The sequence below is a fragment of the Pimephales promelas genome, chromosome 20, assembly GCF_988280905.1.
Source record: "Pimephales promelas chromosome 20, fPimPro1.hap1.1, whole genome shotgun sequence".
NCBI classification, from domain to species: Eukaryota; Metazoa; Chordata; class Actinopteri; order Cypriniformes; family Leuciscidae; genus Pimephales; species Pimephales promelas.
Genome location: NC_142788.1, coordinates 13,388,351 through 13,414,114, shown reverse-complemented (window position 1 = coordinate 13,414,114; position 25,764 = coordinate 13,388,351). Strand labels below are relative to the sequence as shown.

Sequence of the window (25,764 nt, the reverse complement as noted above, 5' to 3'; positions counted from 1 at the left end):
CAAAAGAGAGGAGTACATCTGCATTATCCATAATTACAGGGGTAGATTTTTTGTAGGTGGGTGGGATAAGGGGACGTTTTCTTTACTAGCATTGCTTTGAAGAACGTGAATTGTCCAAGCCAATCATGTATTTTTTATTTTTATTTTCATTTATTAATGGTCTTTTCTTAATTTTATATATCTGTCTTTTATATATCTTTATCTATCTATCTATCTATCTATCTATCTATCTATCTATCTATCTATCTATCTATCTATCTATCTATCTATCTATCTATCTATCTATCTATCTATCTATCTATCTATCTATCTATCTATCTATCTAATAGAGCCAGACCGTTATATCGGCAGACCGATATTATCGGCCGATATTAGGCATTTTTCAAACTATCGGTATCGGCAGTTATAAAGGCCGATAAATGAATATTTCAAAAATAAAATAAAAACGGACGAAACACGCTTGAACCATGTCATGAGTGTTGGAGTTGTATAGTTTGTCCACCAGAGGGCACTCTACACCGTTCCTGTTGCCAAAACTCGTTGAGTTGGTCACGATACATACATTGCTTGAATAATAATTAAAAGAACATCCCCATCAGTTCTCTTAACTCTAAGCATGACAAAATGTGTGACTATCATGTTCAGTTTAAAAAATAAATAAATAAATACATAACTAAATAAATAAATAAATAAAATACCGGCTGATATATCGGAAAAATATTTGTATCGGTATCGGCCTTCAAAATCCTTTATCAGTCGGACTCTATCTATCTATCTATCTATCTATCTATCTATCTATCTATCTATCTATCTATCTATCTATCTATCTATCTATCTATCTATCTATCTATCTATCTATCTATCTATCCATCTATCCATCTATCCATCTATCCATCTATCTATCTATCTATCTATCTATCTATCTATCTGACTGTCTATCTATTTATCTTTATTCAATATAAATAATAAACATCATTTCATCACCATAAGTTTTGTATTTTTACGTAAAACACAACGAAATCTAAAAATGTACAATTCAATATACCAGCAATAGATTCATTCAACAAAACTACAGTCAGCATGCAGCCAAAATGAGATTTCAGAATAGCTTTCAGCTTTCAGTCAATACTTACAAAATATGAGGAAACACTTTGCATGAATGAATTTAGGGTTATTAGTGAATCTAGGTATTATCCAGTATTGTAATTGCACATTATGAATCATGACAACATTTTTGTAATAGGATTCAAACAGAGCTATCCAGCAATTGCATGTAATAACTAAGAGAAAGCAGAAGGGCCAATTACGTGCATGGCTGGACATTAACTGCCCTCCTGAACCAAGATTAAAAAGCAATTACAGCATGTTAAGTATAGTATAGAGTTCATTTTAACTCTGGTTAGTGATTCCTGACAATATAAGGCTATTCATACACTTTTAAAGGTAATTCGGGGGAAGATAATACTAAGAAATAAGGCCTCGGATACCCAGTGTTGATCTCTGCAAGTTTATGTTCAGCTTGGGTAAGCAAAGTAAATTACACATCTCGTGAACGGTGAACCTCCAACTCCTGTCTGCAAAAGTGAGCAGAAAATCCCTAACATAGGTGTACAAACATATTAAGGCCTCTGAATTCTGCCAGAGGGATAAGCACTTTGTAGCTGTGCACTCTTTGGTGTCCCGCGGACCCTGCAGTTTAAATAGACTTGGTTTAAATGGCTTAAAGTGAGCACTCAGGGGGACCTGACATGGCTGCAGCTACAGTAATAATGAGTTTGAAAAACGTGTGGAAATGAGTGGAACTAACTGAGAGAGTAGCCCAGTTTAAGTGCTGGAGTAGGATCCACTGCTTAGATTGCAAGTGTTGGAGGATATTGTGGTAAAACAGTCTAAAACATATTTCTGATTAAACTGTATACCTGAAAAGGTCACAGTTATGGTCACAGTTATGTGGTTTTGAAATATGTGGCAAAGCAAATAAAATTCAAAAACTATTACTTCTAAAAAAGTTTTATTTTATTTATCTTCCCAGAAAAGTTATAATTTTGAAAATGTTGTGGAAAAGAAAATAAACAGAAAAAAAGTTATTTAGCAAGAAAACTATTTTCCAAATGAGAAATAAAGTAAAATAAAAGAAAAATATATGTGACATATGTAACATTAAAACAATTATCATAAACGCCCAATGTGAAATGTAACATTACAGATCTTTGACAAGGAGTGGTTGTATTTAAAAAAAACAACAACAACAGCAGAAACATGTTTTAAGTGGTCCATTTAGTCTGTTTCATATGCCCCATAATTTTCCTATAAGGGGAAATTGGTCCGGGTTCTTATGGGTTTTATTAATGCCTGGAATTACAGTCGCCTAATATGACCAGCTACTCTTGCACGTGTGTGGTTGCATTGTTATAGGCTATGATATTTGTAGCATGGACACTAATACAATTTTTAAGGGTTCCCCTTTTCCCATTCTCGTGTTATAGTGGTCGTTCTCGTTTGTGATTTCGCGTTCCTGCCAGTGCACGTATGTGGCGCGCGCTCACACTTGATTAGGGAGGAGGGTGACGCGCGCAGTCACGGAGTACGTGGAAAAGTTTGCGTGTTGGTGTCACCCTGTTCATCTCTTGTGACAGGAACCCGCTGGCGCTTAACATCGACTGAAATCAGGTAAGGCACATTTATTTAACAGGTGCGAGAATAAACAGGCCTATTGCAAAGGATTGATCATTTGTTGCACAATTCTTGATTTCAAAGTGTGTCACTCTAACTCTCATCCATCACACATGGGCATGAGTAATGACATGGTAAATCATATCGTGAGAAACTACATGTGTTAATCTTATTTAATTACTAAAAAGAATCACTCCAGTGCACAAAGTTATTTGAAGTAATTGCAAAACACCTCGGTCTTTTCTTTATTTCTACAAGTTAGGCTATAAAAGGCAGAAATAGCTCATTAAGGTAACAAATGTGTAATAAGAAATAACAGAATGCTACATTTGGAATAATACTATTGAAATAATACTGCAATATTAAAATATAATATTAAAAAATAGCAAATAATTTACAATTTACCTACCAATGGTGGCACGTTTTTGTCCTTTTACTCCTCTGCAATATCAGCAATAATTCTGTGAAATAGTGGAATAATTTAATTTAACTTTATTTAGTGTGTTAACCAGTGAGCAATTGTGTACGTTTGGGCTCTTCTCAGGCACACGAGAAAGAAGAGGTCGCTCAGGGCAGGGGCTATAGTTTGTTCTCTGAAGTCTGTCTATTCAGGCTGCTGCAGCTTTTCACAGAGAAATAGGTCGAACCTTTTTCATTGTGACCCAACTTGACTGGGAGTGGGTAATTGGCAAATCCAGAGAGACTCAAATACCCTGCTGAGACCCTAATATCAGACACAAGCTTTACATGAACACCACAAACATGCTCAAGCACAAATATTCTGTAACAGTTCTTCTTTTTATGCATGCAGCACAGCAAACCCCTAAATAACATTTGAGAATGAAACAAGAACTTAACTTAAAATTTAATCTCATCTTTATTTCGGAGTTTCCTTTAATCTGCATTTTCTACACATTCACTGTAAAAATTTGTTTTGGTCATCAGCCTAAAATGTGCTTCAGGTGGTGAATTCTAAATTAAACACAAGTCAGAAGTATTATTTAATATGACCAATAAGAACTATACAATATTTAATTAAATCAATACTTCACACAAACATGAATATTCAGATGTCTTTTACACTCATGTTGTTCCAAACCTGCAGTCTGACTTTCTTCTTCAGACATTTTGAAGAATGTCTCAACTGTTTTTTTTTTTATCAATGAAAGTCAATGGAGTCCAAAACAACTTTCAAGTCATGGCCAAAAAAAAAAAAAAAAAAAAAAAACATCTATATAAATGACTGGATTGCTCACTGGCTCATTAAAGCCTCTGGAAGAGTTCAAGCGGCCATCTTACGATTCTCTTCCAACAGAGGGCATCATTGACTTACAGCCAAACATTGCCCTAAAATCACCCGATTTGCAGCGGATCATTCACACATGAATCGTCTTTCAGATATATGTATGTGCATTAAAGGGTAATTCCACCAGTGGAGACATGAATATGTATTGAAAGTGGGTCATAAATGTAGTAGAATAGTATCACACATTTCTAGTTTGGGTCATCTTGGCTGATAAAAAGCAGAAAATGACTTTTTAGTGCTTGTGGATTGTAGACAACAATCCCCATAGTGCATTGCAATGCTCAGCTCCGCAGGCCACTCCCACTACTCCGCCCATCAATGTAGACTAGAGTTGAGCTCCACTCTATGCTACCACCTGGAAATCATTTCGCACAATGAAATCAGATAATGCGCGCTAATATAATATGACGACGTAACCCTATCCATAATCCGTCTGCGTGTTCAGAACCTTCGTCCATATTTTCAAAAAGTTTCTGTCGGTGAAATCAAACACTGGCACTGATCTGTGATAGGGTCTGTTAGCGCATAAGTGTCAACCTCCTATGGGCGGCTTTGAAAGGGTGGGAACTAGTGCTAGTGCCCCCCTCTTACACTTCCTCCCACCAAATACCTACCAAATCAACCCGGTCTCATCCCAAATCGTCATATAACTGACGTTTTGGGACGTCTTTTGACCATACGTCAATATTCGCCTTTTTAGGGCCCCCTTAAACGTCGGTAGATGAGGTTATGGGATCCTAACTCTACCCCATACCTAAACTTAACCCTAAACCTAACCCGTCACCTAACTGACGTTAAAGGTAAAGCGTCAGTTGTATGACGGCCCGGGATCGCCATCTACCGACGTTTAAGGGGGCCCTAAAAAGGCGGATATTGACGTATGGTCAAAATACGTCCCAAAACGTCAGTTATATGACGATTTGGGATGAGACTGTGTTAACCAAATAGGGAAAACAATACTATAGAAATCAATGGCCATCTGTCAATTATCTGCTTACCAACATTCTTTGAAATAAACTCTTTTGTGTTCAACAGAACAAAATAACTGGTTTGAAACATGAGGGCGAGTAAATATTGGCTGAAATTTCATTTTTGGGTGAACAAATCCCTCAAGACAAGAGAGCAATAAATCCACTTACAGAGCAAAAGAATCATCTAAGAAAATGTGAAGAAACTACTCAGTTTGTTGGTTTCAGTCATCATTAATCTCCATCATTATGTCCTGAAGCCATTCAACTGCCTCGATGCACATAAAAACCACATAAACCTGTAATCCAATTTATCAACATCTATCTAAACTCCACATTTCTCTGTACGTCTGCCGCCACCGGCAGATTTTCTCCTAGGTAATGTCTGTGTTTGGATTCTTGCACCGTCTTGGGGATAAACTCCTTTATGTGATTCGTGCTGTGGTGAGAATGGATTTGGGGTGATTTTGTATAAGTCAGTGGGCAGTGAAGACTGTGTTTCTCAGTAAACAGAGAGTTAATCCCATGAGGCACCAGGGCTGAGTGCCCACTTAATGTCTATTTAACATTTAGCCAGTCTCCAAGTGCAGGCTGTTCATTATATATCTCCAAGTGCAGGCTGTTGAGAATGTTGATAATTTTTTCTCTCTTTTATTTAGTTAAAGTTCAAGTTCAAAGAGTAAAATTGAAAACTCATCCTCTCATCCGTTTCTATGGGGCTTTGCTGTGCAGTTGCTATAGTTAATAAAGGGTGATAGTGGTTGTTGGGTGGTTGCTTATAATGACCCACATCAATTTTAATTGAAGGTAATACTTTTTGTACTATATAGCAGGTCCCGAACAGGCTTATTGGCTCGGTGTGAGATTGTTTAAACACAATTTTAAAAGTTCATGAAGTTACACCATCGCAACTCCGTAATCCAGTTATCCAACAATTTAGTTCATTAGTTTAGGTTAGTTTTAAAGGGTCATTCCACCTCTGGAAAGATGAATGTGTATTTAAAATGGGTAATTTATGTAGAAGAATTGTGAAATTATTTTTGAATTTGGAGCTTTCTTGACTGAGAAAAGACAGAAAATGTATTTTTAAAAATTATGTGGATGAAAGACAAGAACTCCCAAAATGCACTTGCTTTGCTGCCCTAGGAGGCCAAAACAACAGTCTAGGCTAATGTTACTAGTGAGTCTCCGTGGTGAGTCTGCCCGAAAATGTGTTTCGAGATCGCCCAAAATGTCCACGATTCGGCTTTTGCGTTCACTAGTCGCCATTCATCATGTTTACTGTGGCGAGCAGGACGAGTGAAGGCCGTGGGATGAACGACGCAAGGCTGGTGGCGTGATTACCGATGTGCGACACCTGTGAGACGCAAGTTACCGGTCTCGTATCTCTCACGGAGGAGCGGGAATTTTCTTAGCAATGTTAAAATGCACATCAACCGATCACTTGTTTAGCGTTCATGTAAACGCTACATTCAGATTCACCAATCACAATGAATTCAGTTAGATTGAAACAAAAACTGTAACTTACATGTAAACAATGCATGGTGACCGCAGAAAGCAAAAACTGAATCCCCGACATCGAGGGCCGGACATGTTAATACAGCTTTCTCCACAGAACAAGAGCCTGCTAGCTTAGCTTCCAAAAAAGATGGCTGACACTATGTGTAATCCCAATCCTCCATAATGCATCCGTCTGCGTGTTCAGTACCCTTGTCTATATTTTCAAAAAGTTTCAGCTGATGAAATCAGACGCACTGGCACTGATCTGTGATATGTCTGTTAGCGCATTAGGTCCAACCCCCTATGGGCGGGTTTGAAAGGGTGGGAACTAGTGCTTGTAGTCTTTACAGAAATTTTTACACTTACATTCTTACACTTCCTCCTACAATGACGTAAAATGCCGATTTTTGCGTCATTGTAGGAGGAAGTGAAAAGGGTAAATAGCAGATTTCTCTTGTCTCAGGGGGAAATGAGAGAGTGTTGAATGACCATTCAATAGTATAACTGGGTTTCGAACAATGGAATGCTTAATGCAAATGGGTGGAGTGTTCCTTTAAGTGTAAATTCCTTGATTTATAAACCAAAAGAGTTTCCATAGGTTGCTGTATATGTGTTGTGATGACTAGAGGTCGACTCATTGATTGGTTTTTCCGATTAATCGGCACCTATAACCAATCGCTGGACACAATTGGTTTTCGGCAAAAATCCATATACTAATAGTTTTTCTGGGTTGCGACCGTTGCTGGAGCGACTGAGAAGGGTCCGCTGTCATTACACATTACAAGAGCGCTGAGAAGGGAGAAGAGAGCGGCCTCTAGAGGCAAAATAAAAATCACTGAGGCCTCGTGGTGTTTGTTTTGACACCTTTTGTATTGCTGTTGCACAGAGCAGGACACTTAAGACAATGAAACGGTATGTTATACAGTACACTACCATATGTGTTTTCATATCATTATGAAGTAATTAATTTGTTGACTAGATGCTTCAGTGGCAGAGAAAGAACTGCTTTTTATGATTTTCAAGCGAAATCTTGCTTTTAAATACGGCTTTCTCTCAGACAGGTCTGGTGTATAGTGCTGACAGTGTCCTGCTGTGGGCTTCACAGTCAGTGCTCTGTGTCCACTGGGGCCTGTTAGGGAATTCCCTCTAGGGCAGTGAGTGTTAACAATAAAGAGGTTCTCTATGTTTCATTCTTCATAAGAATATGAATCATCATTGAGTCTCTCTTTCCTGACCGTTTGTGAAAAGTGGTTATTCTCTTGAGATCTGGTGTATTTAGTTCCTTAGTATGGTTTGCATGTTCTGTAGATCTCTGCTGGATGTTAATACATTTTTGGCTACTGTTGAGCGTTCTGAAGGCTGGTTTTGCAGCATTCTTCCTTCACATCTGAGGTCTCTAATCTTCTTGTGCAGCTTGATATATCCACAAGAAGTTTTTGCAAGTATTTGTGTGTAAAGAGTTAGTTTTCTCACAAAGTGTTTAAAGTGCAAAGGTTCTGATCAAGCCATTTTTTTTTTAAATCTGTCAGGCAATTAAGCAATGGCTAAATTTAGACTTTGTCATTTGTTCTGACAGGCAAATAGATTTGTACATCATCCGCATAACAATGGAAGGAAATTTTGTGTGTTTTTGAAAATGGACCCCAAGGGAAACGTGTATAGAGAAAACCGCATGGGGGCCAATACAGACCCTTGGGGTACGTTCAGTATTAACCTTTTAGCGGCAAACGCTGGGCATTTCATTTCTGAACTTCTATGATTTGTTTGCTCAACAACAATAACAAACATAATAAAATGTAGCCAGATTCACATTTATCTGTTTCAGATTAAACTGGAGGTGCTTTTAGTGCCACTCACTATATTTCACTTTGAATGTGTTACGAATTGTATAAGAAGCAACATCATTTTAAACAAATGTCAAATTTCAAAATTAGTCTGCGTGGGTTGTGATAACTCCTAGTGTGGTTGACAGCTGATATAATGCTGATTTATATAATTAAAATGTAATTACAATTTGATTTGCACACAAACCTGATGAAATTAAATGAAAACTGACATTACACTTACAAAAAGTTACATATTTGTTTTCTATCCATTGTCAGTAGAACTTGGCAGGGAGTTGGGAGATAAAACTCTTCTGTTAATCAGTAATCGACCAATGTTAGTAGTAATTGCAAAAACGGCCATTAATCATAGTTTTCAATCCATGTAAACGTTACATACAAACTCCTATGAATACTAATAACATCGCCCTGGATTTATCGTGTTTCACTTTCAGTGTACCAAAAGTCATTTTTAACAACAAACTCATTGGAGCAAGTGTAACACTGATGTTCTGTCATCAAAGTGAGTTGATGGAAATGGGGTTGTGACTTCTCCCGCTGACCGCAGCTAATGTAATTACCATCTCACATGGTTTCCATTGCTTTCCATGGCACTTCTGAGGAGAGAAAACAATTTTCTATAGCGATGCCACCCATTGAGCAAGAGGACAAGAAAGATCTTGGTCTCGAAACATGCACGTAATATACAAATGCACACTCATACAATAGACACCCACTCCCAACGCCCTGTACACTCTTTGCAACCCACTTGAAAAACGTCCTCCCCATTGAAAAGCATAATGGCCCACATTCCTCCAAAGTGCACTGTAGACATGGTTTGCTGGCACTTGTAGTGTACTTCGGTCCAATTCAGCCCATCTCACACGGCTCAACAGAGCTCTCACTGTGTGTCCCGAAATAGAATAACCTTTCTCGCTCACACTTCCCTCTCAGGCCACTCATGACAGTCTCAAAATAATCCCCTTTCCCCAGCCACCCACCTACCCATATTGACAATGTTCCTCTAACACTGGAACATGAAGTAAATACGTTTTCCATTTGTCCCAAAGACATCCTCCTCCTCTCATCTTTGGCGTGATTCATATGACTCAGTCGAATCCATTGAGAGTACAGAAACAATAATTTGACAGTCACACTCTGGTTCAAATGAAAGACTGTGGATTCAGATGCTGTTTATCTCACATATAGCCCAATGGGAGCTACAAAAATGTCAGTCATCACAGAACAGGAAAAGTATGAGGAACATGGCTGCTACTGTGAGATGTTTTTACAGGTTAGTGCAGGTTATTTGAGGTGTGACATGATTTATATTAGATCAAGAAAGCGTCACAGTGCATTGATGTTAAAGTGTGTGAAAGGAGCCAAATGTTGCTTAGATTTTTTTCTTTTCATGATTCTTTTTTTTTTTAAATAATTTTGGGTCTGTTCCCCAGATCTGTTTCTTTTCTATCAAGCTGAATAAGATTGATATGCTAATGAGGCTCCTCTCTGGGGTCCCTCTTCTCAATCTAATCTCACTAGCACCTCGTGAAGTGAGTGTGTCGCTCACAGCCCCTCATCACCTGTATTCACTTTCCTGTCGGATAATAGGGATAAGCTGAAGCAGTTATTAAACATTTTTACATGTTATATTGCTTAAAATTCCAAGCAAAATAGGCATATCTAAAATGAAGCAGGAGAACAATTGTTTAAGGTACTTTTACCACGATTAATTGTGTTCTTTAGCACAATGCAGAAGCAAATAATTTTTTTAGCCACATTAAAATATTATTCAGCTGATGTTCAAACAGATATTTAGAATAGTGTTCCTTTAATGAATAACTACACAAGAACCAATGAGTCTTGGTTACGTATGTAACCCTCGTTCCCTGAAGGAGGGAACAGAGACGTAGTCGACTGATTGGGTCATTTTAATAGTATTCGAAAATGACAGGCTCTCTAAGTGTGATCCCAATGTAATTGGCGTGCGTGAAATGCATTACAGACTCCGCCCCTGCGGTGCGGGTATAAATACAGAAGTGGATGCACGCACTAGTTGTTTTTCGCTGAGGAGCCGAGCGTAACTCGGTCAGCGGTGGTCCAGAAAATAGTGGTGACAGGACTACGTCTCCGGACCCATCTTCAGGGAACGAGTGTTACCTACGTAACCGAGACGTTCCCTTTTAGTCGCTCAAGTCCGACGTAGCCGACGTGTCGACTGATTGGGATCCCAATAAAAACGCCATCTAGTACTGCCACCTTCTAGTGCATGGACAAAAGCCTCCATATCCCCACCGCAATTAAGGTGGGGAAGGGACAGGGCTTAGGCCAGGGAAGTCACTGCTGTTCCTACAGGACCACTGGGAAAGCGTTCCCTTAACATGGAAGGAAGGGACGCTGCGGAAGCCACATACTGCCCAAAATGTCGAGAATACACATATGAACTGGGCGGATGACTGGGCAGTACAACATATGGAATGTCACTGGGGTGGCTCCAGCCTAAACAGGGGGAGACTCAACCGAACAGTGACGGCAGAGCAGGCTTTGCCAAAGGGAAGACACAGGCTCGCCGCAGGGACGCTCCGCAATCTCCGTTGCCAAAGGGTATGGAGGAACTTGACAGGCTTTGGCTAAAAGGGGGAACAAAACTGGAGCAAGAATTGAGCACGTTTCCAGTCCATAGGAGGAGAATGGCGCAGCAAGCCGACACAACGAACTGGGCTTACTGTGAAACTAGATTCATGTGAAGGGAGCCCACAGGAAGCAGCGGTTCAACTAAGGTGTCGCCCAGCCCTCAACTCTAGAATATCTGTCTGCGAAGCACTCTGTGTCAATGCCTAAGCGGAACACACACTCATTTGAGATGAACTCAACACCTAAGTGGACATGCCATCTCGGGAATTTCACCAAGATTAAGGCAGCCACTTTCAGTGGGCCAACCTCACTTGGAAACAGCCTTCCCTCTCTGCTGATTTCCTTAACAGATAAGAGCTGGTCTGAGGTCCTAAGGCTTGCGTTCTATGCACGTAAAAATAAGGCGGACGGACAGAGAAAGCCAGGACTGGGTCTGCCTCCTCCAGGCAACGCTTGTAGGCTCACCGCCTGGTCCCAGTTTAAGGGAGAGGTAGGAACCTTGGGCACATATCCAGGCCGGGGTCTCAGCTTGTGAGAGATAGCCGGCCTGGATTCCAGGCACAAGTCGTTAACTGAAAGAGAGCAAGTCCCTACCCTCTAGTAGAGACAATGTGAGCAGGAGAACTGTTAAAAAATAGAATTTTTAACTCACTGTCTGCAGTGGCTCAGGGTTGGTCTCTGTATTGCAGTGGTACCAGAGATAGGCCCTAAGGGAATAAAGAGGGGCGCAGGGATGAGCCTTGCTCGCTCAGAAACCTGACGATCAGGACGTGCTTCCCATACTTCTGCATATGATGTTTGTATCATATTGAGGGTGAAGGAACAGCCTACTCCAGCCCAACTTGCAATAAAGAGAGCACTGAAATAACCGAATGCTCACAGGATCTCCTCACAGAGAGAAGACTCATTCGACGAATAGGTTTCACTCCTAACTAGCGAAGCACAACTGCCTTATCTTAAGGGGGTGCTTGCAGAAGTGATGGTCACTACCATATATCCTTGAACCTCCAACCTGGACCTCCCTGTCCAGTTCTTTGAACGCGGGTGCCATCATGCCCCGTCCCTGAATTGTATTCAGGGGAAGTCAGAAAGGCTGTCAGTTTCAGTTTCAGTTTATTTATAAAGCACATTAAAAAACGGCCACTGGCCGACCAAAGTACTGTACACATAGAGAGAGAAACTAATTTAAAGCAGTTCAGAGCAGAACACTCACATTAAGCTGAAAGCGACAGAAAATAAATAGGTTTTAAGACAAAACTTGAACTCAGACAGAGAGGAAGTTGTTCTAATAAGCAATAATGAATCGCATTGCCGCTTTCTTAAAAGACTCACTGGGGAATGCATTTCTGCGGGGCCCTGTGGTCAGCTGAGAGCTTGTGTCTATCCATGGGATGTCGGCTCTGACAGAAACACAACTGGCAGAGGGACTAGTCTGGAGGGGCAACAGATGCAACTGTGCAGCCCTGAAGTGGTCCCTGCCCAGCTGGACTGCCAGGGGATGGGATTCTCCACTCTCCCTGACCATAGCTGTTATGAGGCTCATTGGCGGCACGATTGAGCAGGCCAGAAGAAGAATTTTATAGTGGAATGAAGCGACCTCAGAAGCTTCTGACTCCGAGGAGGTGACGGGCGAGTTGTGACATGTGAGGGAAGCTTAGCGCAACGGTCGCGATGTTGTCTTTTCAGACCAGTACCAGCTAGCTCAGCAGCGGTGGCTCAAAGTGAGGTGAACTGTCAACTCGAGGTAACAAATACCAATGCAGTCGGAAGTCGCACAGGCCTCAGTTAAAGCATGCCCTTTGTTCATGGCCCCTAAGTCGGTGTTAGTGGACCTGAAGGTCTGAACACAGGCTGAGAGTTTGGCAGCAGGCTGAGGCGATCTTTTATCACAGGGCGTGCTGGTCTGCCACGGTCACCTCGGGACTCGATCATAAAACTAGTGCTTAAGTGGTCTTCATATGGAGGAAGCCAAGCGGCTGCGTCTGCCATATACCCCAGGAGCCTCTGACTTTTCAGTGGGACCTTTTCTCACTTCTAGCACTAGCCTAACACACTCTTCTTGAAGAGACATATTGGACCGAGTCCTTCTCCTGAACTGAAAAAGAGAGACTCAGTCCGTGGGAGAGATTACTCTCTCCCAGTTAACCTGAAGACCTAACTGGCTATGGAGTATTCAAAGGGTAGGACTTGTACCCTCCTTCAGGTCGAACGCTGCACGCCAACCTTGGGGACGGAGCATTTGAAAATGCATTTTTGTGTAGTAATTGAACGGAGGCTTTCAAAAAAGGACCCGTTTCAATTAACACAGGTCCAAGATGGCCATAACCAACCACATGTCTAGGGTACAATGAAGTACTGGTTTATAGAAACCGGTCTTCATATCGGCTGGAGGAGATGCTACATCGCACTAATCTTAAGAACATCTCAACTCAACACCTAGTTATGATGAATGTCCCTGAGCTGGGGCGAAACCAAGCAAAATGAATTGCAAGCCGAGTCTGCTTGTAGTTTCGGTGGGAAGTGAGGGGGGAAAGCTATTCAGGCAGTTTCTGGCAGAGAAAGGTGCCATCCACAACCTGGTAAGCTCTCCATGCACTTTGGGAAAGAAAGGCACTGGGGCGGTGAGCTGAGAACCAGCGTGGCCCGCCCCAAGAATCCAATCCTCCATTCGACATGGTGGAGGGTTCCACTCGAACCCTGCAGCCTCGGCGGCCCGTTTCAGTATAGCTGACATTTCTGGATCTGGCTCGGGCAATGTCAAACTCCCAGAGGGAGAAAACAAAGCTGAGTCGTCATCTCCAGTGGCCAGCTCACACTCCGATGCTGCTATCTACATCTTATCCTGTCGGGGAACCCCAATTGAGCTGATCGGTCCATTACAGAGCCCGTACTAAATATGCCACAATATACTGTACTCAAGCAGAAAATCGTTATTCTTTCTCTTCTGAATGGTGGTCTATTTGACTATTTGACTGAACATGGCTCATCTAGTCAGATTTTAGTCAAAATCATTTTTTTCCCCTTTTTAATTAAACCTTATACATACATTTAAATGTATTATGCATGAAATGCATGAATATAACATGCTCAATGCAGTACTCAGAACAGAAGTTCAACTCAGTTGACTTCAAATCAGTAAATCATTTCCTATTCATGTACAACAAAATGTTTAAAAACTTCCTGTCTAAAGCTCTTTTCAGTCATTGAAATTTTCAGGCATTGAAATAAATATATCCTGAAGGCAGACAAAGGCCGGACTTATCAAAACATTTGGCCTTTTCATAGTTCAGCTGCTCATTAAAAGAAGATTACGCATCTTAAATACGCACCTTTTTATCGACATCTTCATAAGTAAAAAACTGAATGCATCTTAAAAATCTCTTGATTTGATTTTGTAATGTGGAATGTAATGTAGAATGTATTTTGTATTAAAAATAATATAATAGAAAACTCTATATTTGATTTCGAATCATGCTGCATTTATGGGAACTACATTACACAATAAGTATGGATTAATTTCTGCACAGTCCTTGCCTCTCTGAAGATTAAGTGTCCTCTTTAGGTGAAGTGTGGATGTTGTTTGGGAATATGGTTGTTGGGCTGGGTGTTTTCCTCAACAAGCTGTTACATGTGGCAAAAATGATAACACTGCTGTAAAGCCTTAGGGATTTCTGATTACTCACCACTCTCATTCTCTCCCACAGAGCCTGATGCACGCACGCAGACACACACCCTTTGCATATACAATGCGTGCAGATACACGCAGACACACTCGTGCGTTAAGAGTACTGAGACAAAGGTATAAAATACTTTTTGAGTTAAAGTGTATATTCTTCCATTGTCTGAGCAGAATTATCACTGAGTTGTTATTCAAAAGCAAGTTTCTGTGATAAAATGAAAGGAAGATTCCTGGTGTAGTAGTGTGCAAATGTTGAGCAAGCTTCATTCATACAAGTTTTTTTTTCTTTTTTTTTTCTACAATTGCCAGGACCAATTTTCAATACTTAAGTCACTTTTAAAAAACAGTGATCACAACAGCAGTCTATGGATCATTTATCAACTATATATTTTACAACCCCCACCAAAACTATTTACCTACAGGCCAATTTTCACATTGGTCTTTACATGATCTTTTCAAAACTATTAAACCTAAGTTCAAAACCTAACAAAATACAAAACTGAATAAGACAGAATTTGCTACATTTAGAACCATTATAATACCATATTGATACAGGTAATAACATACTGAAATATATTGTAAATCTAAAAAAAAAAAAAAAAAGCTACAAAAGGTATTCGTCTTTCAATTTGATTATATAAAAGGATAAACTTAATTTTGTATGTAATGTAAACATGGATCATAACAAACTGCAGTGAATTCTAAAAAGTTGAGTGTCTGTCAAGGTTTGGTTTAGTTTCTGTTTTCATGGACTTTTAAATTACTTTATACACTGACGCATGTATCATTCCTATTTTGCACCCACGCAAAGCGGGCTTTTCCCTCCACAAACACACGTCGGTAAACTAGGAAATGAACTTGCGCTCCCTGGGCGGGTCGTGTGTTTCAGCGCAAACATCTCCATAGTGTTATTTTGCAGTTCCAGAAAACAATTCCACCACTGACCAGAAAAAAAAATAGTCTAAAGTCAGTGGTGCGTTGCGCGTTGATTATAATGGTATGGCACGGTGGGGTGATCATAATGGTGATGGCGCGGTGGATAAGACACATGCCTTTGGTGTGAGAGACCCGGGTTTGAATCCACTGTGAGACACCAATGTGTCCCTGAGCAAGACACTTAACCCCTAGTTGCTCCAGAGATGTGCGACCTCTGACATATATATAGCAATTGTAAGTTGCTTTGGATAAAAGCGTCAGCTAAATAAATAAATGTAAATGGTATTTTAAGCGTGCATGCTTGGCCATAATGTAGCGGGTGCACATACTCTTCACATATCATTGTGGTGTCCATGAAGATTTAAAAAATGTAGGCCTAAAACTAGCTTATACATTTACCCCCATTTTTCTGGCTAAGTAATGACGGATCTGACATGTTTGCCCAATAGTGGCAAGATATGTATATAAGGACATCTGACAAATTAGTTTGTACGTCAACAACCAGGAAAACAAATATTTGAAGACTGCGAAATCAACTTGTAAATCCGACATACTAATAACAATCCGCCATGCAACATGTGCACCTGCTCTTAAAAAGTATGTCGGATGTTTATTTCACGTTACGCCCAAACTACACCATTGAATAATGAAGCTATTTCAGACCAACCCCTTTTAAACTTGCGTCGGGCACAAGAGTCATTTATCCCGCCGCGGGGATCGTTAAAATAGGGTCCTTAATTTGTATTCCATTGTTTTGCATGTGTTCAGTTCCTGTTTCTCTGATTGTTTCTATGGTTACTGATGATCTTTTTCACCTATGTTTGTTTGGTTTTTGGACTTTTGTTTCAATATCAAATTGTCTGTAATTGTCTTGGTTTACAGTTTATTATTAGTATTTTATTTTTTTTACGATCAATAGGACATTTCTCAAAACTTACTGTAGGTCACTCACTTTTTCAAAACTCTTCACACAGTTCTTTAAATGAAGCTTGTGCTTTACTCTGGCTGTGGAAGCAGAAAATGGACAAGGACAAAATTTCCTAATCTTCACTGACTCAAAATCCTGCCGTCAGGTACTTGAATCTGTGGAGACTGATCATCCCATAATTATAATTATATTATAATTGAAACATTGAAACTGAAACAGGTGTGCAATTCAAACCATAGAAACAAACTAGCGGCGGGAAAATGAGAACAAAGGAAACAGGGCCTAGAATTAAACCAAAACAGAACACACTACAATACAGTTCCCCTTCGGGAAGGCGTGTCCTCATGTTGTAGAAATCAAGCTGAGGGAGGAAGGAGGCTCTGGAGGAAGACGTGGAATGGGAGAGGAGCGTAATCTGTCAGGTGCAGGCAGAACAGTCAATGGGGGAGTGGAGGGAGTGAGGAGCCAAGAGTGTAAATTATTTTGTAATATTTTAGACTGATTCCCCAATCCGCCCGTACATGAAAACTCAATGGTTCTGTGTGAATTGCCTAGGCTGTGTGACATATTTTAGCATCAAAACTATTAAGAAATTAACCAAAAGAAGACAACTTTGGGGTATTATTCATTTTCTAGTCTACCTACAATATTCTAATTTTAGAGTAAACACTGAATAGTTGTGATGCATGACAAGTGAGAGAGTCCGTCTCAGCACCATCCAAAGTGCGAATGCAGATTTGAATCTAGCAGTTGATGCATTTGATGAACATTTTAATCACACACACACACACACACACACACACACACACATATATATATATATTCAGATATTTTATCACTTTAATAGTTGGGTTAAAATACACTACTGACTTTTATCACAATTTTAAGTGATTATCTTAACTTTACACCTTCATTAGCCTCTTCCTCTCTGTTTATCTTGCTTTGTTTTCTTTCTTTTCTCTCCCTCTCTCTCTGTTCACTTTCGCTGTGACCTGGCACACTGCAGTCCTTCTAGACCTGCTGTTAATGGGGTCTTTCAGCAAACCTCACAGACTAGAACAAACACACTCATTCATGCGTCTCCGAAATGCTAATGTGACTGGTTCCCGACACATTTTCAAGGAGTTCCCATGTCATGGCATGGTGTAATTCCTCACACAGAGAGCCATTAGTGCAGGCAGCCTACAAGCTAACAGTGGCCAACAAGGCCCTGACATAGATTGGCCCTAGTGGCCCCTGGTAAATAGGTGCCTAAATGCATTTGGCACTGACAAGAAAATGCAGCTCTATTTTTTATGGTCTTCAAGGTTATATTGGTGCGTTTTTTTTTAGTTGCTGTGTTATAGGAGATAAGTCACTACTTTAGTATTTAATCAGCATTTAACTGCCAAATGGCAACCAATGGCAGCTCGTCAGAGGAGGCAAGGAAGGGACAGCCCTCCCAAAATTCTGAGAGGGAAAATGGGAGAAGGACGATTTAATGTTAATTAAATGAAATTTAATTTTCATTCCTCGAGATGTGAATGTCTTGTTTGTAAAACATATCATTTTTCTTCTCTTTCTCAGAGAATCTACAAGAGATTACGTTACAGGGCAGTAGCCAACAATATGCTATTTTTTCAGTCATTTGATTTATTTTTCAAGACATGTATTGTTTTCAGGTTTTTCTGGAAGTTACTGTCAATGAGTCCATATTATTGGTTAACAATTAATTTGACAATTCGCCTTTGGCTAAGCCCCGCCTTAGAATGTAGATTGACCAATCACAGCGCAGCCAAGAACGAGCTCCCACAGAGATCCGACACTTTTTCTCAGCGCTCCATTGAATTAACACACAGACGTGTCATATTTTTGGTCTCGGCACGCTATTGCGGTCGTAGTTTTATCAAAATGTTTTAGGTTATGATTTCGGTTCTCAAACGCTAGCACACGCTGCTAATAAATAAACAACGTTATACTCCTGAAGTCTGTTTGCTTTGTAATAACAATTATAGAAGTGAATCGAGACCTACCCAGCTTTGCATGAACAGTGTTGCTCCCTGATATTGTTAGTCCCAGCCTCTGTCTCGATTAGTAGGATATGTGGTGGTTCATTTTTTGACTGTGACTGGTAACGTTATGGTATTTTGGATGCCTTGTTGTTTCTTGCGTTTCACCTGTATGTCTTGAATATAGCCTTCGAACGCATATTGCAGCCCCTTTTGCCTACTTCTATCGGACACTTTATTTGCTGCTTTATAAACGTTTCAGCAGGAAGAGCTGTCACAGCATTAGCCATGTTGATACCACACCAGAGCCCAGATGAAGTTTGATGGACGTAGCAACAGTAACTAAGGGGGGTGGGGCTTAGCCAAAGGTGAGTTCTTTACAACAATGAAATTGACATTTCTTCTTTTTGGGACTAGATAATGCAGCATCAGTTATATTATTATTATTACAGTATTCCAGTTATTATTCAGTAAGTGTTTATAGAATGAAATAGAATGATACTTTTGTGTAAAAAACACAATTATTTTGTGATAATGCATGGTATTAATGATTTTAATATTTAATTTTTGATGATTCAGTCAGATCATGTTGGATTCTAAATGTTTAAATATACTTTAATAGTCATTAAAAAAGCTTTCCTCTAATTAGAGCACTGGAAAAAAAAATACAGTAAATAGACAAATAGTGTCAAAGAAACTTGAAGAAATGCAGTGAATTAAACGTGAATGTTTCAAGTAAAAAAAAAAAAGGTTTTTATTTTTTATTTTTGCTGTTATTGGGGGGTAGGGGAGCCATTCCACGGTTAGAGCTGCATGCCATATTCAAATATGTTATGGACTGAATTAGTCATTCTCTTCAGTCTTGGAGATGCATCTGGTTTAAACTCTTGAGTCTTGAGTGAATTTGATTGACAGGTTGTGGTTTACTGTTTATCTGCTGTGGGGTTCTGTCACAACTTGTTGTGAAGACAATTGAAAAAAAATGTTTGGGGTAAATCAACATTAAATACTCAGCAAGTTGGGGCAGAACATCCAGATTTTTACAGCTGATGATCTTGGTTCCATCTTGGAACAAGGAGCTTTGAGTGCAAAAAGAGCATCAAATTCCTCTATAATTCCTCTATAATCTCTATATATCTGTGACACAGCAGCTGTCCGTGACTTTGACAACATTGGATAAGCTTTTCTGGAAATGAATCCTGGACGTTCCTAAGAAGGGCGCATTCACCTTCCACACTTATTTAACTATATAAGAAATGAACCAAATGTTCATTGAGAGATCTGATCATGGCCTCCTGATCCAGATCCAAAACATTCATTGCTTAGTTCTATTCTTGTTTTTTTGCACATAGACAGTACAGACCCATTAAATGAAGAAGGAAAACTAAGCTCTTTTAATGAGTCAGGTTTCATAACCTCAAGCCAAATCTGATATTTCTGCTTTTGCCGTTCGCATTCTTGTTTCTAATTAAAGCATGTTTGTCATTAGTGTGAACAGAATTGACAAAATGAGGATCTCATGCACACAAACAACGACAAAACAAAGACTATCCATCAAATAGCACAATGAACAAACTGTGCTTAAATCAAATTTGATAACTCATTTGTGAATTACACACAAATCATTTTTGTTAAATGTCAGTTTAATGATCAATAATGTTTCATATTTTGTTTAAAGTATAGATTAATGAGACCAAAGACCGCCCAGATATACACAAAACGAATTCTCATGTTTATCCTCTATACTACAGACATCAGAGCTATAGCGGCGAACGTCAGAAGCACTAGCCGAGGTAAGGCTGTTCCAGGTGGGGTACATGAGCGTTGAGCGCCTGCTTATCGCCTGGATCTCACAACTCCGAAAACGTCAGATCAATTTTTTTAAATAGGCGCTATATTTTTAAATAAACCACAGATTTGAGCTTTAAACAACTACATTGTCAACTGAAAAACTATTAAAACTACATTTTGTGACACAATCCTTTTGCAGCCTTTCACCGAACGTTACTATTACTAATAATATCATGACCAAATACAACCAGAAACAAACGTTGAGTCTTGTTTGTGAAAGGTAATTTCTCGAAACCCGTTTTCAATTATGTGGCGATTTGTACAGCCCAAAGCCGCACACAAAACAGGCGTTTTTCTCAATTCTCGTTATGAGAAGTATGAGAAAGTTGCCCTCTGCAATATGGCGGCACCATTGACACACACTCCAGCAGCCAATAGGGCGTCTATGTATTTAATATGTCTATGGTTTTTCCCATCCTGGGGTGCGTTTCCAGAAAGTATCATTAGCCAACACTATGGTCGCAAGTTCTGTCGTTATCAGCATAGTTCAACGAGTCTGTGTTTCCCAAAACAATCGTTCCAACGAACATTCGCAAGCAGCATTGCAAAGTTGTGTGGTTTGCAATGCTGTGGTTTGAACGACAACTCTCAAGCTTTGGTTAGAGGCATCGTTTCTATATTGTATCACATTTGGACGTAATAAATTCTTATCTTGAGCAAAATAAGCAAGCTGACATTCAGTACAACGGGTGCCTTTTATTTAGAATACATACAAATGTAATTTATGTCTTTTAGTTTGTCAAAAGATTTTAAGTACCAAAGAGTGCGCATGTGCGAACGTGCTCCACTATGTAAGAACGAGCGAAATATTGAGTCTGGTAATAAAGCAAAATAACTGAGAACAATTAGAAATAGTCCTTAGATGACATGTCTGTAATTTATATATAAAACAAATCCAGCGTTAATTGGATCTCAAACAGTTTCATTAAAAGTAGTTATTACTCCACCACGTGCGAAACCAACGTGGTTGAACGATACTTTGCGAAAATGGGTTTCGGGAAACATTCGTGACTAGCTAGTTGATTTTTTCCAACAAAGTATCGTACTATGGTAGAGAAGCATCGAACTACATCGTTTAATGGGAAACGCACCCCTGGGTTGCCCGGATGTTACCGTGTGAATATTTAACTTTTCAAATCTGAATTTGAGCAGTCGAATTTGATCAACCTAAATCTGTTTTATCTGAAAATCTCTACGTTTTTTTTTTTTTTTTTCTAAAAAAAATCTGAATCTGTATCTGAATTTGTCAGCAGTGAAAAAATATTAATTGAAATTCTGTTTTTTAAAATGGAAATCAACGATTTTCATATTTAAATTTTCAAAGATGTAAATTCAAAACAAATAAAATTCAGATACATGGTTTCCAAAGTAAAATAATTTCAAAGGGGTGAATTCAGAGCAAATAAATTCACATGTTTTTCAAAATAAAATATTTTAAAACTAAGTATTCATTGGCTGTTAAATTCCAAATAGGTATGTCTCTTCTCTTATTGGCTTCCACAGAAAAGGTCTAAATATCAATAAATGACACATATTTTAAGTGAGATTTTTTTTTATATTCCATGAACTAGCTTCATTTAATTTATGTATAAAACAAGACTTTCCTTTGCTTTACTTCAGGGTTGTAAAATAGTGTGGCAATTGCAGTGGCAGAAAGTTGCATAAGAGAGTTTTCTCTTTTCTGGCAGTGTATTATTAAAATGATTAAAGCAGACCAGGTGTTGTGCGAGAGTGCTGACGGATGTTCCTGAATGGTAGCGAGATGAATGGGAGGTTCCTTGACTCTCTTCCTGTCTGTCCCAGATACTTCCAAACTTTTACTGCGTTGCTGTGAGACACAGATTAAGAGCTGTCTCTCTCTCTCACCCCATCATCTCTCTCTCCATCCTGCCATCTTAAATAACTGAATACAGATAGAAACGTTTGATGCATTTTTCATAATTTTGCAGGGAAACCTGCTGTGTTGACTAAACTGTATGTGAACGGAAAGATGTGCTATAGCAGGTCTGGTCATATGGAATAAATAACACATATACAGATAAATCATACAGACAGGCTGTTTTAATTGTGCTATTGGATCTATAATGTAGGACAGTGGGATTATGAAGGTTTTGATTCAGTATCCAGAAATACATTTTGTGAATGGCTTGTAAATACCTCAACGTTTTTAGTTCCGATAACTCTCAACAGCCAATAATTCAACACACTAAAAACTCAAGTCACACCCTGTGTTTATCATTCAAGTGAACCTGCATTTATTGTAGGATCATGAATCATGTCTTCTTTTGTTTTGTTCATGCTTTTGGATGAAAGCATGTCACTCAAGCATGCTGGCATCTGCATTATGTTTTTTTCCACGCATACGTTTAAGACACGATCAGCTGTGTTGCTCATCGAGTGTGGTCGAGATCGCCTGTGGTGTTTCATTCCATCTCTCTTCTGAACAACTTCCTCTCTGCTTCAATTTTTTTTTCTTGGTATGCAAGCATGAATGCCACTTTTTTACAACTTTAAAAAAAATAATGTAATTTGATCATTTTAATTATATTAAAATGCTACTGGCAATACATAGAGACACTATTGTGAGAACGTACAATGCATTCTCATCCCAAGGCGTCATATACTGACACTTTTGCCAATGCGTATACATCCAACGCACTTTAGCGTAAATATAACACGCTTCGATTATGGGTAGGTTTAGTTCTGGGGTAGGGTTAGGGTTAGACCACTAGGAGGCGCCTTCTGCCCATATATATCTGCGTCTCATATTGACGCTAAAGGGTGCCATGTGTGTTGGATGTCTACGCATTGGGAAAAGCATCAGTATTTGACGCCTTGGGATGAGAACGGGCTGGAATCTAAGATATGCTGAAATATATCCCATAGCAGATGTGGGCAAGTGGAGCTGGGGAAGTGGAGGGTTTCAGAGGGACTCTGATTACAAACACCTACAGAAAACTCTGAACCATACTGTGTTAAGCAAGTAATCTCATTGACTACGTTTACATGCAGCCAATTTTCGGGTTATGGTCGGGTTAAGGTCACTATTTGGGTTTCTGAAACATTAGGAATAACCCTTTTACATGCTTGAGCAGAGAGAGTTTCTCCTGTATACATAGAATTGCAATATCCCGATTTAAACGGCGACGGGTGGTTAGCGTCTGGACGTACGGACAACTTTAGGACGCAATATGCGTCATTTCCGATTCTTCTTCCTGTATCCAAAGACAACAACAATAGCAGCATGCGGATAATGAATAGTTCGGGCAGATAGCGATCGCCTTTGTTTGCGCTTTGATGCTGGTTGCTCGCTCCAAAAGTATGCTGTGCTGTGTCTCGCCTGGTGTCGCCATGTTTACTTCCGGTATTCTGCACGCGGATTTTTGTATGCGCCGAGAAGTTTCTCTACTCAAAAGACCAAGATTCCTTGCGAATCGAACATCGAACACAAATCACTATGGGGATATGCCGAGACACGTTTACATGACCAAAAATTCGGGTTAGAAAAGGGGTACCCCAGGTATAATATCCCGGTTTTTAAAATCCGGGATATGAGCATATTCGGGTTTTTGCCAATGTTTACATGGCTGTTCGCAACCGGGTTATTGCTAATATCCTGGTTTTGAACGGGTTATTGGCTGCATGTAAACGTAGTCATTGGCTGCAGGATCAGCAGAGGCATATTAATTTGTGCTATGTGGTAATGATGTAATTGCTTGCAGATTGCATGTGGACCGATCAGGGGTGCGTTTCCCGAAAGCATCGTTAGCCAACTATGGTCGCAAATTCAGTGTTTACCAATAGAGTTCAATGGAAATTGCGACCAACTTGCGACCATAGTTGGCTAACGATGCTTTCGGGAAACGCACCCCAGCCTGAGAGTTTCATGACTGAACTATATTTTTTTGGCTGTGTTTTCTTCAGTATTATACATGTATGTGTGCCTAACATCTGGGAAATATTGATTTTTTTTCTCTTTAGCCAATTGACAGGACACACCTCATGAAACTGGGATGTCTGGTCTCCCATCCTGACTTTAACCCATTCACTCCATTATAAGCGTTATGAGATTAACAATTAATGTCTTTTCATGAAGTTGCATTGGTCATGGAAGACTTCATGAAAATGAATGAAATGGACTTTTGTATTCTAAAAGCTTCTCTATTGTGTAACTCATTAGAGGTTTGTGATCACATGGCATTCTTTTGAAATGGGCTTTCTAGAAACAGGGATAGGTAGCCACACGCTTCACATTGACTTGCCATGCCTCTGTGTTTGCTTAGCCCTCAAGTAACCTCCCTAATTCTGGTATTACTGGTTAGGCTTCCGTGAGTTGTCAGATGTCTGAAATAATGTACATGAGTGTTTGTGTTCCAGCGAGTGGATTTCAACCTTGTTTGATCTCAATGTATTGGTGCAGGTGATATCGTGAGAGTAGAAGAGTGTCCGAAGGTAAGAGTGTCTGTCTATAATGCAGTTGAATTGTTATTTTATTTTATTGCTTACTATGCAGAAACTATGTATTTTCTGTTATAGTGAATGTATGCTATAATACGGTCTGTCAATGTAACTTTGGAATTTTGACAGCAGGCAAGTACATGCCGATTATACTGAGGCCAAAAGAATGTAGAAGGTTAAACAAAAAATGTTCGAAAGCTAACATAGTGTGCATGCATTTCAACACCTCTATGCCTCGGGAGAAATACTGTTAAAGTTTGAAGCTGCACGCAGGATTTGTGACTGATTTGATTTGACATTTGATGAACAAAATCTTCAAGGTCCACTAATCACTTTTTTCGATTTGTTTGCATTTGTGCGGATACAGTAGCCGCAAACGTATTTGAATATGTAAACTACACTTAAAAATGTAGTTTAAAAAATGTGTGTACATCTGCATACAAATGATTCTTCCCTTTCTAAGCTATTTTTGATTTATTTTGTTAGACATTGGGTCTCAATAGGATGTTTAGTGGATTTATGAAATCTGTTTACACAGGTGTTTTAAAATATGAACTATGAAATTTAAAAATTTGCTTTTTTTGTATACTGGTACGAACTTTGGTCAACGGCCAAGTTGTTTTAAATGCGCTATAAATACAATTTGCAATTGAATTTACAATTGTCTTCCTCTTAAACAGTAAGTCTATTTTTTTAGCATTTAAATCATATAACAAATTTTGTGCATTGTTTTTTGATTGAAAAGTGTGCCCATTTGATTTGGTATTTTGTTTTATTACCGTGACATCCACATATACCATTCAAAAGTTTGCGGTCTGTGTTTTTTTTTTTTTTTTTTTTTTTTTTTACAAAATAAATTAATGCTTTTATTCAGCAAGAATGCATTAAATTGATCAATAGTGACGGTAAAGACATTTATAATGTTACCAAAGATTTCTATTTAAATGCTGTTCTTTTGAATATTTATTCCATCAAAGATTGTTAATAGAATTTATAATGGTGTCGACATAAATATTAAGC

The 25,764-nt window shown here is 39.2% G+C and overlaps 1 protein-coding gene across 3 annotated transcripts in view; it reads left to right on the top strand.

Annotated features, from left to right (window-relative positions):
• Positions 1–2,585: 2,585 nt before the first annotated feature.
• chl1a (cell adhesion molecule L1 like a) overlaps positions 2,586–25,764 on the top strand; it is a 69,266-nt gene continuing 46,087 nt past the window's right edge. Inside the window, exon 1 of one of the 3 annotated variants that reach the window (XM_089124422.1) lies at positions 2,586–2,670. The gene's annotated coding sequence lies outside the window, so the exon portion shown is untranslated. Of the gene's footprint in view, positions 2,671–24,560; positions 24,739–25,764 lie in introns of those variants that run through there. The other 2 variants (XM_039651385.2, XM_039651386.2) reach the window with 2 other exon arrangements.